The 11,758-nt window shown below is 40.7% G+C and overlaps 1 long non-coding RNA gene across 1 annotated transcript in view; it reads right to left on the bottom strand.

Moving 5' to 3' along the window:
* Window positions 1-351: 351 nt before the first annotated feature.
* Window positions 352-11,758, bottom strand: part of LOC112426963 (uncharacterized) — a 39,641-nt gene continuing 28,234 nt past the window's right edge. Inside the window, exon 6 of the long non-coding RNA XR_011609819.1 lies at window positions 352-2,038. This is a non-coding gene — a long non-coding RNA (uncharacterized lncRNA). The remainder of the gene's footprint in view (window positions 2,039-11,758) is intronic.

Genomic DNA, 11,758 nt, shown 5'->3' with positions numbered 1-11,758 from the left:
GCGATTTACCCCTAGATTAGTGAGCCTGTTAGGTGTCTCCTTATGTTTATGCTGCACCATGCCATCAGCTACTAATTAGTTCCTTTATTAATAAGACTGTCTATGAGATGCACACAGACTGAAGAAGAGCATTCATTGTTTTGGATAATTCAGAGTTGTAAATTATTACTGTACCTGGGACCAAAATATAAACAGGGGAGGGATTACTTTTGGACATTAGCCAGAACCTTTTCAAAACAAAAATGTTTCATATATTGCTTGGAGTTCTTATTATAACAGTCAACCCAAATTATTATCAGCCATATTTCATTAATTTTACATGTTAGTACATTTTATTCATGTGCAGGGTAGTTTTAATTTTCTTACAGTATTTCTCATTGAAATATTACAGTGGACTAAATGTCTGTGTTCCCCAAAATTTATGTTGAGACTCTCATCTCAATGTGCTGGTATTTGGAGATGGAACAGTTAGGAGGAGAATAGGTCATGAAGGGGGAGACTCATGAATGGGATTAGTGCCCTTCCAAGAAGAAGCCAGAGAGCTAACCTACTCCATGACTGCCACATGATGATACAAAGAGTCCTAGCCTGCAGTTTTAAAGAGGACTGTCATCAGAGCTGAAGCATGTGGGCACCCTGACTTCAGATTTCCAGCTTCCAGAACTGTGAGAAATAAATTTCTGTAGTTTATAAGCCACCTGGTACATGGTACTTTGCTGTAGCAGCCTGAACTGACTAAGACAAATGTATAGTCTCCGGGGAGATAAAGGAAGAGTTCCTAAACCTCGTAGAACACAGTTAAGAGTTGTTTCATAAAATGTTATTGACTCCAAGGCTTATGGTAAACTAATATAAATACATTCATTTATATCAGTTACCATAATTATAAGGCTTCTATTTAATTACTGGGTACAAAAAGCCATAATTTTGTCATCAATGACTGGTTTATTATGGCGTTTTATAGCTGTATTTAAAACAGTTTCGAGCTTATCTTCTTAAGTGTACTATGCCACTATTCCAATGTCAATTTTATACTTGACATAATATAGACTGTATTGTTTTATGAACAAACCTTAACATATTAGGTTGTATTACATTAAATATTTATTTTTGTAGGTCAAAAAAGGTCAAGGATCACCAGTTTTGTATGGCTCAAATCTAATATTTCCATGCATTTTTAAAATCCCTTTCCATTATCAGGAACCACTGCCTGATAATCATTAAGTAAAATAACTAAAGCAAGTAACATCCGTATAGTAATACATCCCATATGTTAACCCCAATATCATTTTTTAACTCTCGTTAAAAGTAGTTCACCAATCCCTAAGAATTAACTTCACACAGGGGTGCCTGGGTAGATTCGAGGTCCAGAAATATGATTGTGTATATGCTTGAGTTAAGAGTTTATGATTTTCACTAAAATAATAAAGACTGGTCTGTTTTACAGTAAATTCTGTGTTTGAATAAAATCTCAAAGGGCAATTGCTGAACAGAAATGTCCTAGTTACTAATCAATGCCTTTCAAAACAAATAGAAGAAAATGCTACTGAAAATTGTCCACCAGCAATGCCTTCAATGGAGTATACGAAAAAGAAAAAAAAAAAAAAGGCTCTTCTTGGGAAAATAGGAAGATCCATGAATTTTAATTTGAGAACCTGGTTTGTCCAGGTTTTATTTCACTACCCCCAAAAGTGAGAATACTTTGGTCACTTCTCTCTCAAAGCAGCTGGAAGGCCTGGAGAGGACAACAGGACCTCAGAGGTAGATATGCTGGCACACTGGACCCTTGCACTGCTGAGATCCAAGAAAGCAGTCACATCTGCTGAGAACAGAGGTCTCTGAAGGGCTAAGGGATGCCATAATTTGCCACTGTAGCCAGAATACCAGGTGTTTCACAAAATCTTTCGGTAGAAACTCTTGCCGTTTATACCTTTTATGAATTATATTTATATGAAACTCTATACTTGTTTAGCAATAGAAGTAGCTTGAATTTCTAGATTTGTTCTATCCATATGTGCATTCTCAGTCCTTGAAAGCCCTGAGAAAGAAAAAAGAAAGTTTATAAATACAAATTAGACGAGGTAGTCCTTGCCCATAAAGGGTGTATATTCTACTTGGACAGAAAAGATGAATATACATGAAAGAATTACAGAATACATCTCCTTACACAATTCCCCTCTTCCCTAAGGGCATTCATTATTACAATACACTTATATAGCACCTCCTTTCCAATAGCCCAAACACCGGCTGTGGAACAAACTGTTGAATAAATACTTGTCACAATCCCCTTTTAACAAGTGAGTCCATCTGGAAAAACAATTCAGGTCCTTCATTCTAATCAAGAACTCTTCTAATTTTGGGATCTACTTAAATCTTTCTATGATAGGGCAATACTTCAGAAATTAAGAAAATAAAGCTGCTAAAAAATTATACTAATGACAACTTCATTCTCGTTCATTAAGCATATCATGTGCCCTTGAGGTAGTGTTTTAGATATTCTCTATACCTCTTTAGTATTTACAAAGCTATTTGCAAAGTGTTGCTCAAAAAAGACACTGAAGTAGAGCCTGAAGCAGCAACTTCCCTAGGTTACAGAACAGTAGGGGCCTCAAGTCCATGTTCCATCTACTACACCAACGTATCTCTCAAATGCCAATTGCTAGAGAAGCCAGAGAATGGAACATGAGAATTGTTTGCATATCCATGAAAGCCTGACCCACCCTTCCCACCCAAAGTTTTCAGTTTCTAGAAAAAAATCTACAACAAAATTGTTTAATCTACAGGGAATTGTAAGTGCTCATTTAGAAAAGAAAAATGCACAATACACCAATCCCCCAAGATTTACCATCACTCCTCCCTCTGCCTGGGTCATATGGAACCGAGGATACTCTTTTATAATGTTTTGCTGAAGCTCAGACTGTCTTGTTCCTGGTAAAGTTGTCCTCTTCCCCTTGTCTCAGATCCTCAGAGGGCCTCTAGGCCCTGTTGCACATCCCTCTTCTCTGTGAGGCCGGTGACCATTGGCTCACCATCCTTCGAACCAAAGCCCATTCATGCACAGCCATTTGGGCCACTGGAGTGTTGACACCCAGTCTTTTCCTCTTCAAACTCAATTGCAATATATTTTTAGTTGTGTGGATCATATTTTTCAACACTTGAGTCATTTTTTGTGTCTCTGCTTATTTTCCTCCTATTTCTCCATGTTGTGTAATATTCCTTTGAGTTATCTTTTCCCAAGGAACTCAAAGAACTTGATGATTCAGCCCTCCACCCACACACCGCGTGAGGCAGGAGACTCTCCCCCTTGCTTTTCTGAGGTACAAAACTGGCTCAGGTACAGCTCTATTTTTCCAGCTGTCAAGCAGCAGCTGACCAGATTTTTTTCTACGCACTAAAAATTGACACACAGCAAAGTGTGCTGTGGTGTGGGAGGGTGAATACGGGGTCTCAGAAGAGCACAAAGGCAAAACAGAATCATGGATCTCACAGAGCAGCAAAGACCCTATGCAGACAGACAAACTTAACAATTTTCATATGTCCAGGATTCAAGCTAGCTGCTAGAAATAAATGGAATAAAGTCTAATCTCTGCCCATCAGGAAGGAAATGACACATTGAGTCAGCATTTGTTCACTCAGTGAGTCAGTAAACACTTAATAAGCAATTATTATTATGCCAGACATTATTCTAGGCTCTAGGAGTCCATCAGTGAACAATAGAGACAAAATCCTTGAATATTACTAGATAATAGTAGATAATTATACAGCTCTGGAGTCAGGCCTCATGGGTTCAAATACTTGCTGTGTAATACTGAGAAGAGGATGTACCTCTCTGCTCCTCAATTTCCTCATCTGCAAAGCAGGGATGATAAAGATACCTATTGCATGGGGCTGTTATGAGGATTAAATGAACTATTACAAGTAAAGAGCTTACGGGAATATTCAGCACCTAGCATGGAGTCCTGAATCTTAGCAATTATTACATTAGATAATTGCATTACAGAGTGATGAGTGCTTTGTTAAAAAGCAGTGAGGCACAAGGCTGTTGGAGAGCACAGAAGCCATGTACCTTGCTAGGGCAGTGGGTGGGCAAAGCTTCTTGGATGAGATGGCACTGGAGTTGCAGTCATTGACTAGGACCTTAGCCACATGAAAAACAAAGGGAATGAACTCCAGGTGGAGGGAACGTTGTGTTTGAAGTTCCAAAAGCAAAAGAGAGAGCAAAACAGAGATTGCATTTCAATTCTTAGAAATGAATGCATGTAGCTTAGTGTGTAGATGGCGGGACGTTGGGGAGGAGCCATGAGAAGGAAGGCTAAGCAGAGACCAGAACAGGATAAGGGATTTGGATTTGATCCTGCAGCAGGGGAAGCCACTAGTTTTAAGCAGGAAAGTAATAAAGGCTGCCATGGAGAGAAATGACAAAAGGAGAGCCAGTTAGATGGGCTGGGCAATGAATTGATCTGGAAGAGAGGAAGGCCTGAGCAGAGGTGCAAGAGAGACCATAGAGAGATGTGGACAAAGAGAAGGGAAATTAGAGAGGTCTGCGTGTGGGATAAGGAGTGAGCAGGCATCAAGGAGGACTCCTGGATTTCTGGCTTGGGCCATGTGGTGGTGATACTCTCATGGAGGGAGAGCATGATGGAGAAGGACCTAATTTGGTGACTAGTGGGTAGGGGAGTAGTGTTGGTAATTATTAACCCTCTTTGGCTAAATTAGATTAATAGGCCTATGAGTCATCCAGGTGGGGAACTTCCGGAGGCTCAGACTCCAGAAGAGAGATCCCAGCTAGAGAAATACAAGCAGAAACCATCAGCATAGAGATATATTTGAAGGCTTGGGAGTAACTGAGATGACTAAGTTCTTATCTCATTAAATCTCTGCAACTCTGGGAAGAAGCTTTTTAAAAGACAGTCAAGGGCACATAAAGGATTTTTAAAAACCGCCAAGGGCATATAATTGGATTGCAGACCCAGGCTTGTCTAACCATGAAGTCCTCGCTCGTTTCTCTTCTCCCCACGGCCTTGCAGGTGGCCTGGTGAGTGACTCCTAGGAGCAGCTGTTTCTGTGTTGCCAGCTTTGGCACATGGCTAAGTTTACTCTAGCCCAGCACTGGTGTAGTTTCTAGAAATACAAACAATAGAGCATGGCTGCCACACTCAAAGCAAGGTCAGAAAGACAGAAATTTAACAGATCATTTTAATAAAATATGCTCAAGGCAGTGAAGGAGATGTGAGCAGGGCACACATTTGGGACAACTTTTGAGAATCGGGGAAGGGCCTCTCAGTCTCAAAAGTCCTGATAAAATGCATATGTCAATCCTATCAACCTCCATCAAGTCTGTATATCAGAATAGATGGTTTTCTTTTTTAATAAATTTTATTATGTATATAAAAGGTATACAATATAAGATATATACATATAGTAAAATGGTTACTATAGTGGAACAAATTAACATATCCTTTCATCTTACATAGTTACCAATCCCCATCATGGCAAGAGCAGCTATATCTAATCCTTCAGCAAAAATCCTGAATGCAATACACCAGTATTAACTAGCGGTCTTATGTTGTATATGAAATCTTTCAACTTGTTCATCCTACATTTGCTACTTTATATCCTTTGACCTACATCTCCCCATTTTCTCCCCATCCCCAACCCTGGTCACCACTGTTTTAGTCTCTATCTCTATATTTTGCATGCTGTCATTTATATATGAAATCTTTAAAAAATGAAATAGGTTAGAATATGAAGTTTGATAGCAGAGAAAGGGAGGAAGAGGTTGGGCCTTTGGAGGGGGACTGGTTGGAAGGAAATACTACAGAAGGGGATTCTTGGCATAAAAGAGACATTGAAAAAGAGATGGCAGGACCTAGGAGGGAAACAGGGCACTTACAGGATGGAGCCAGGAGGACCACTTCACTCTGAACATCAGATCCATAGCCCAGTGGATTAATGTGGCCTCCAGGAATTCTAATCTCCTCCCTCCGCTTCCTCTGAAAAATGCTTATGTGGGGTTGGGGTTGGGGGCAGTAAAGCCTAGTTATCTCGGACTTAGTTTTGTGTTGTTTTGCTAGCAAGCTCAGATGGATTAACAACTGTAAACTGGTTTGTAAACTGTAATCCTGGAGATGCTCCTGATTTGTTCAGCTTAACATTCCCAAGACATTTCCTGGCACAGTAATTTCTCAATAAGTATGAGTCATCCTTCGGCTTCTCCTGAGACCACTTTTAGTTTATCTGCCAACATACTAATCCTAATACTCTGGTGGATATATCAGAAAGTCTTAAATATAAATATACAAATATTTCTAATGAAATCCTCAAAAAGTAGACATTTGAGCATGGGTGTTTTCTCTGGTCACCATCAAAGTAAAGTATTCAACCAGCTCAGTAGTAGGGTTTTTATGTGTAGGATTTCTTTTGAAAGACTTTGACTAGGTCTTTTACCAACTTCCTGCATTTCCAAGCACCTTTGACTATTACGGCTACTGTAGTCAAATAGCAGAGACACATCATCTGAATTATTAAAATACTGTGGCTGAAAAGGGTGAGATAAATAATGGTAACACAGTAGGGGTGGTTGAAAACAACGGAGACCAACGAATGAGACATGTTTGTTGCCAAAACACTGGAGTGTAACAATTATTATCAATGGTGTCTTAAATGTGTGAGACCTTGCATGGCTGCATCCCCATTTTGCATTGTGGAAATAAATGAAAACCACCCAAATGAGAACAAACAGGGTTACTTTTTCAATGTTTACTGTAGCAAGGGAGTCAGTCACCATCACTTAGCAGGTGGCAGAGATGCAAAGGCAGGAAGGGCAGGGGGAAAGATTTATAGAGAAAACAGGAAAGGGTTCAGGTGTGCGCTGATCAAAGCCTGTTGGCATAAGAAACAGGAGGTAGGCTAACTAAAAACAGGACATCTGACGAGATTGGTGTGGGGAGCATAGAAATCTTTTTCTGGTTGGTCCTGAGTTAGAATGTGGGGAGCATAGAAATCTTTTTCTGGTTAGTCCTGAGTTAGAAGCAAAGTTTATAATCCTGACTATTCTGGGCTGATTGCAATAGAGGTTGTGGGGCAGAGTCCAGTTGTCAGGTACAGTCTGACCACTGACTCTTTGCATATTCAGTCTCTCAGCATTAAGATTTCAGAGATGAGGCCAGGTGTGGTGGCTCGTGCCTTTAATCCCAGCACTTTCGGAGGCCAAGGCGGGTGGATCACTTGAGGTCAAGAATTCGAGACCAGCCTGGTCAACACGGTGAAACCCTGTCTCTACTAAATATATAAAAATTAGCTGGGTGTGGTGGCAGATGCCTGTAATCCTAGTTACTCGGGAGGCAGAGGCATAAGAATCACTTGAACCTGGGAGGTGGAGGTTGCAATCAGCCAAGGTCACACCACTGCACTCCAGCCTGGGCAGCAGAGAGAAACTCCATCTCAAACAAACAAGCGAACAAACCAAAAAAGGTTTCAGAGATGAGCTTTCCCAGAATGAATTCAGTATTTCTATCATGTGCTGGAAGCAGCAGTGATACTCAGCTGATCCTGAGTCACTGACACGTTCGTGCTGGAAGCGCATGTGTCTCCAGAGCATGCATTCTGAATGAGGGCAACATTGCCCCCAAGGAATGAAAATTGGTTATTGAGGGCAAAAGCATCACTCTCCCTATAAGTGAAGCACAGAATAAATATAAATATATATGTATATATGTATGTGTGTGTGTGTGTGTATATATATATGTATTCCAGATAGTGCATAAACATAAATACAATAGAGCATATCTGTGCTATTAAAATTTCATGGAGGATGAGCAGGAGAAAAAAAAAGTCTAAAAAATGCTTGGGTCTGTAATCCCAGCACTTTGGGAGGCCGAGGTGGGTGGATCACGAGGTCAGGAGATCAAGACCATCCTGGCTAAAATGGTGAAACCCTGTCTCTACTAAAAATATAAAAAATTAGCTGGGTGTGTTGGCAGGCGCCTGTAGTCCCAGCTACTTGGGAGGCTGAGGCAGGAGAATGGTGTGAACCCGGTGGCAGAGGTTGCAGTGAGCCGAGATCGCACCGCTGCACTCCAGCCTGGGTGACAGAGCGAGACTCTGTCTCAAAAAAATAAAAAACAAAAATGCTTGGGTCAGGGAGGTTAGTGTAGAGACTAAATTAAAAACAAAACAAACAAACAAACGAAACAAAACCAACCAACCAAACAAGCAAAAAAAAAAAACACTGAAACGCGGGCGCGGTGGCTCACTCCTGTAATCCCAGCACTTTGGGAGGCCGAGGCGGGCGGATCACGAGGTCAGGAGATCGAGACCATCCTGGCTAACACGGTGAAACCCCGTCTCTAGTAAAAATATAAAAAATTAGCCGGGTGTGGTGGTGCGCGCCTGTAGTCCCAGCTACTGGCAGGCTGAGGCAGGAGAATGGCGTGAACCCTGGAGGCAGAGCTTGCAGTGAGCCGAGATGCGCCACTGCACTCCAGCTGGACAAAGCAAGACTCCGTCTCAAAAAAAAAAAAAAAAAAAAAGAAAAAGAAAAAAACACTGAGAAACAGTCTGCAGAACCTAAGTAAATACTTCCACCCAAAACTGTAGTTTTCAGCTGGGGAGCCAAACAGCATCTGACCATTCCCATTGGACTGCATTTGCCTTGTAATTTCTGGCTCTCCAAACATCTTTCCAATTGGTACTGTTTCTATTTGAAAGACTACAACTATTGTCATTTCTCCTCTCAAAACATGAGGAATCTCACCAGAATAAAGGTATTTGCATACACTGTAGAAAAGCTACTATGCGGTGTCACTAGGAAGACCCAACTTCCCATGTATTTATCATTTTCCCTCTTATATTTCCTTTATAAAGAGCAACTCAAGCAGCAGAAACAAGATGCCAGTTCAAAAGAGATATGATGTGAGTAGTTAAGTCATACTCTGCCATCTTGCCAAGAAAAAGGGGAGTCCTAGATGAATAATTTTAAGCTCTATGTTTAATTCACTAAAATTACATTATAAGCTTTAGATTGCTCTCATTAAAAAAAAACTGTACACTGTAAAACGGTTAAGATGGTAAATGTTATGTGTATTTCACCACTAATTTTTTTTAAAAAGAAATGGATGACAGACATTTTTCACTCTAATCCAATAATAAGCACGAACTCTCATTCCTTGATTATTGTTATTCACAAATCAGCACACATAAAAATTAGGAGGCCCTCTTATATACGGTTTTCTGATTATGTGATCCACCACTCAAGAAAGAATAAGTGTTCCCTGGCTTGGCAAATTAGCTGTCTCTTTTTAGTATAGTTTGAGGCCTGCCCCCAGCCCTGTTCTGGTCCTTGCTACTGGTCCTTGCAACTTCTTTCCCTAAATCATGGCAACTACAGTGCAGCTCCACCACTCCACCCTGATCCCAATCCCTGTCTTACAAACACATGCTACTGAACGAGTGAAGGATGTGCACACTGGCAAAAGGAACAATGCCAGTATCCACACAGACTCCACATATGCTCTCAGAGTCTGCCATGCTGTTGGCACAACCTGGCCACTCTGTGAACTGCTAACCTATGCTGGTGCACCTATTGCCGGTGAACATACACTTGCTGCCTTATGACAGGCTATTCATCTTCCTGCTAAAATGGCCAATGTTCATTGTCCAGCCCACACTAAGGAGACTGATAGTGTATCTTAAGGAGATGATAGGGCAGACAAGGCTGTTAACTGTGCAGCCAAAAACAGGCCCCCTGATTCTTTTTCCACCCAGTTTGTAAACTTGCCTTCATCTTTGGCTGATATTAATGATCTTCAGATGGGAGATATATATATATATATGTGTGTATATATATATATATATGATGATTTAGGTTCTAAAAGGTAATTGGGATCTATAATTGCCCTGGGAACTACAAAATTTCTGACCAAATTACTTTCTAGTGCATTACTTGTAACTCTCGCCACATCTCTGGAAGAAACCAACATTCCTGAGCAAGTTCTCCAAGGCGCACACTTCCCGTGCAGAACTCCAGATAGACTTTATAGATTCACTTCCAGCTTTAGGCTTTTCTCACGGTTTGGTTATTGTCTGTATGTGTAGTGGGCGGACTGCATGCCATTGGACTAGACATGCTAACACCACAACAATGGTGAAGAAATGAGTAACAGATTATTCCTTGCTTTCACATCATTTTATGGATTTTAAGGAACTCATTTTATAGCAGAGATAAACCACTTGCTTGCAAAAACTCTGGGGTATTCACTAAAATTTCATACCCCATACTATCCCCAATCCTGAAGGCAAATCTAGACATTAAATGGACTTTAGAAAAAGATTTTAGAGAAATTGGACTTAAATTGCCAGAAGCATTACCTCTGGCCCTTATAAAAAGGCAAAATACTCCAAATAGAAAATATGGATTAACCCCTTTTGAAATAGTGTTTGGCTAACCTATGCCTACTGGCATCTCTAAACCTTCCATTCCTAGACTGAATAGACTGTATGTGGATTTAAGTAAACAATGTGATGTTATGTCTAGCTATGTACAGGCACTCACTGATATACTTGGAGCATATCACCATCAGGTAAAAAGGATGTGGCCTCTGCCAAATGACAGGCCTTGCTATTCTTTTCAACCAGGAGACTGAGAGTCCATCAACATTTTTAGAGAAAAGCACACACTGTCATTTCACTGGGAAGGCCCTTATGAGGTACAGCTGACTATCCATGCTGCCATTAAAAGAAAAACCCTCCTGAGTTCACGAAACAAGTGACCCCAAGCTAGATCCTGATCAGCACATCCAAGTCAATTGAAAGATCACCGCTACAGGTGACCTTAAAGTAAGGATTTCAAGGGCTAATTCTCAGGCCCCAGAAGCAGATGGCACTTTTTTGAAGTAGACAGCTTTTCCCAAGACCAGGGATGAAGAAATTTTACTCCCACCTATTTTCTCCCCCCTTTTAAGTCTCCCTAATACTCTTCCTTAAAACAAACAAGCAAACATACAAAAATCTCTTCTTTAGTGACAAATGCTTCCCACCCCCATTTATCGACAGCCTACTTCAAAAGCTGACTGAAAACTGTCTCCCTCTACCTATCCTCCCTCTGCTCCTCCACTACCACCTTTCTTCAAACTCTGTCTCGCTCTCATTAGCCCTCACTATTTTTCCAATAGGCCAGGCATAGATGCAACAGCTCATTGTACCAGTCTTCCAAACACTGGCTACGATAACTAATCAGTCTGACTATTGATTATGTCAACATCTAGATTATGCGGAGAAAAACCCTGAACTTATTTTTGTTCCTGACAATGCAAGTGTCCAGTGGATCAAGTTTGGAGAATGAATGTATGTCAAGGTATGGCATTCACCACCTAAACAACAACAACACATTATTTTTCCTTTCAGTGAGTCAGTTGGACACACAGGAATCTCTGTAAGAGCTCAAAGACTGTCCTTGCTCTAATAAAGTCATTAGAAAGGAATTTTTTCCTCTGCAATATAAGCAGGGATAATGCTGGACTTTCCTTAAGTAACATACCAATGAGGCATGGCAGTCAAAGCCTGTGATTTGATTCCGCCCATGGCACCCTTCAGCCTTTCATGAAGGTCATAAGCAGCTCTGACACTGACTCTTATGATGCAAACACTTGCCAAATCACCAGATGTTATAAAAACTTCCAAAGTCAGCCCTGTGTAACTTGGGGAAACTCATTAGGCTAGCAGACACCAAAGATTACAAATAAATTGATCAAAATTCTAG

This window comes from Macaca nemestrina, chromosome 11, assembly GCF_043159975.1.
Source record: "Macaca nemestrina isolate mMacNem1 chromosome 11, mMacNem.hap1, whole genome shotgun sequence".
Lineage (NCBI taxonomy): Eukaryota > Metazoa > Chordata > Mammalia > Primates > Cercopithecidae > Macaca > Macaca nemestrina.
Note: the sequence above shows the minus strand (reverse complement) of the source record. Positions and strands in the feature narration are given on the sequence as shown.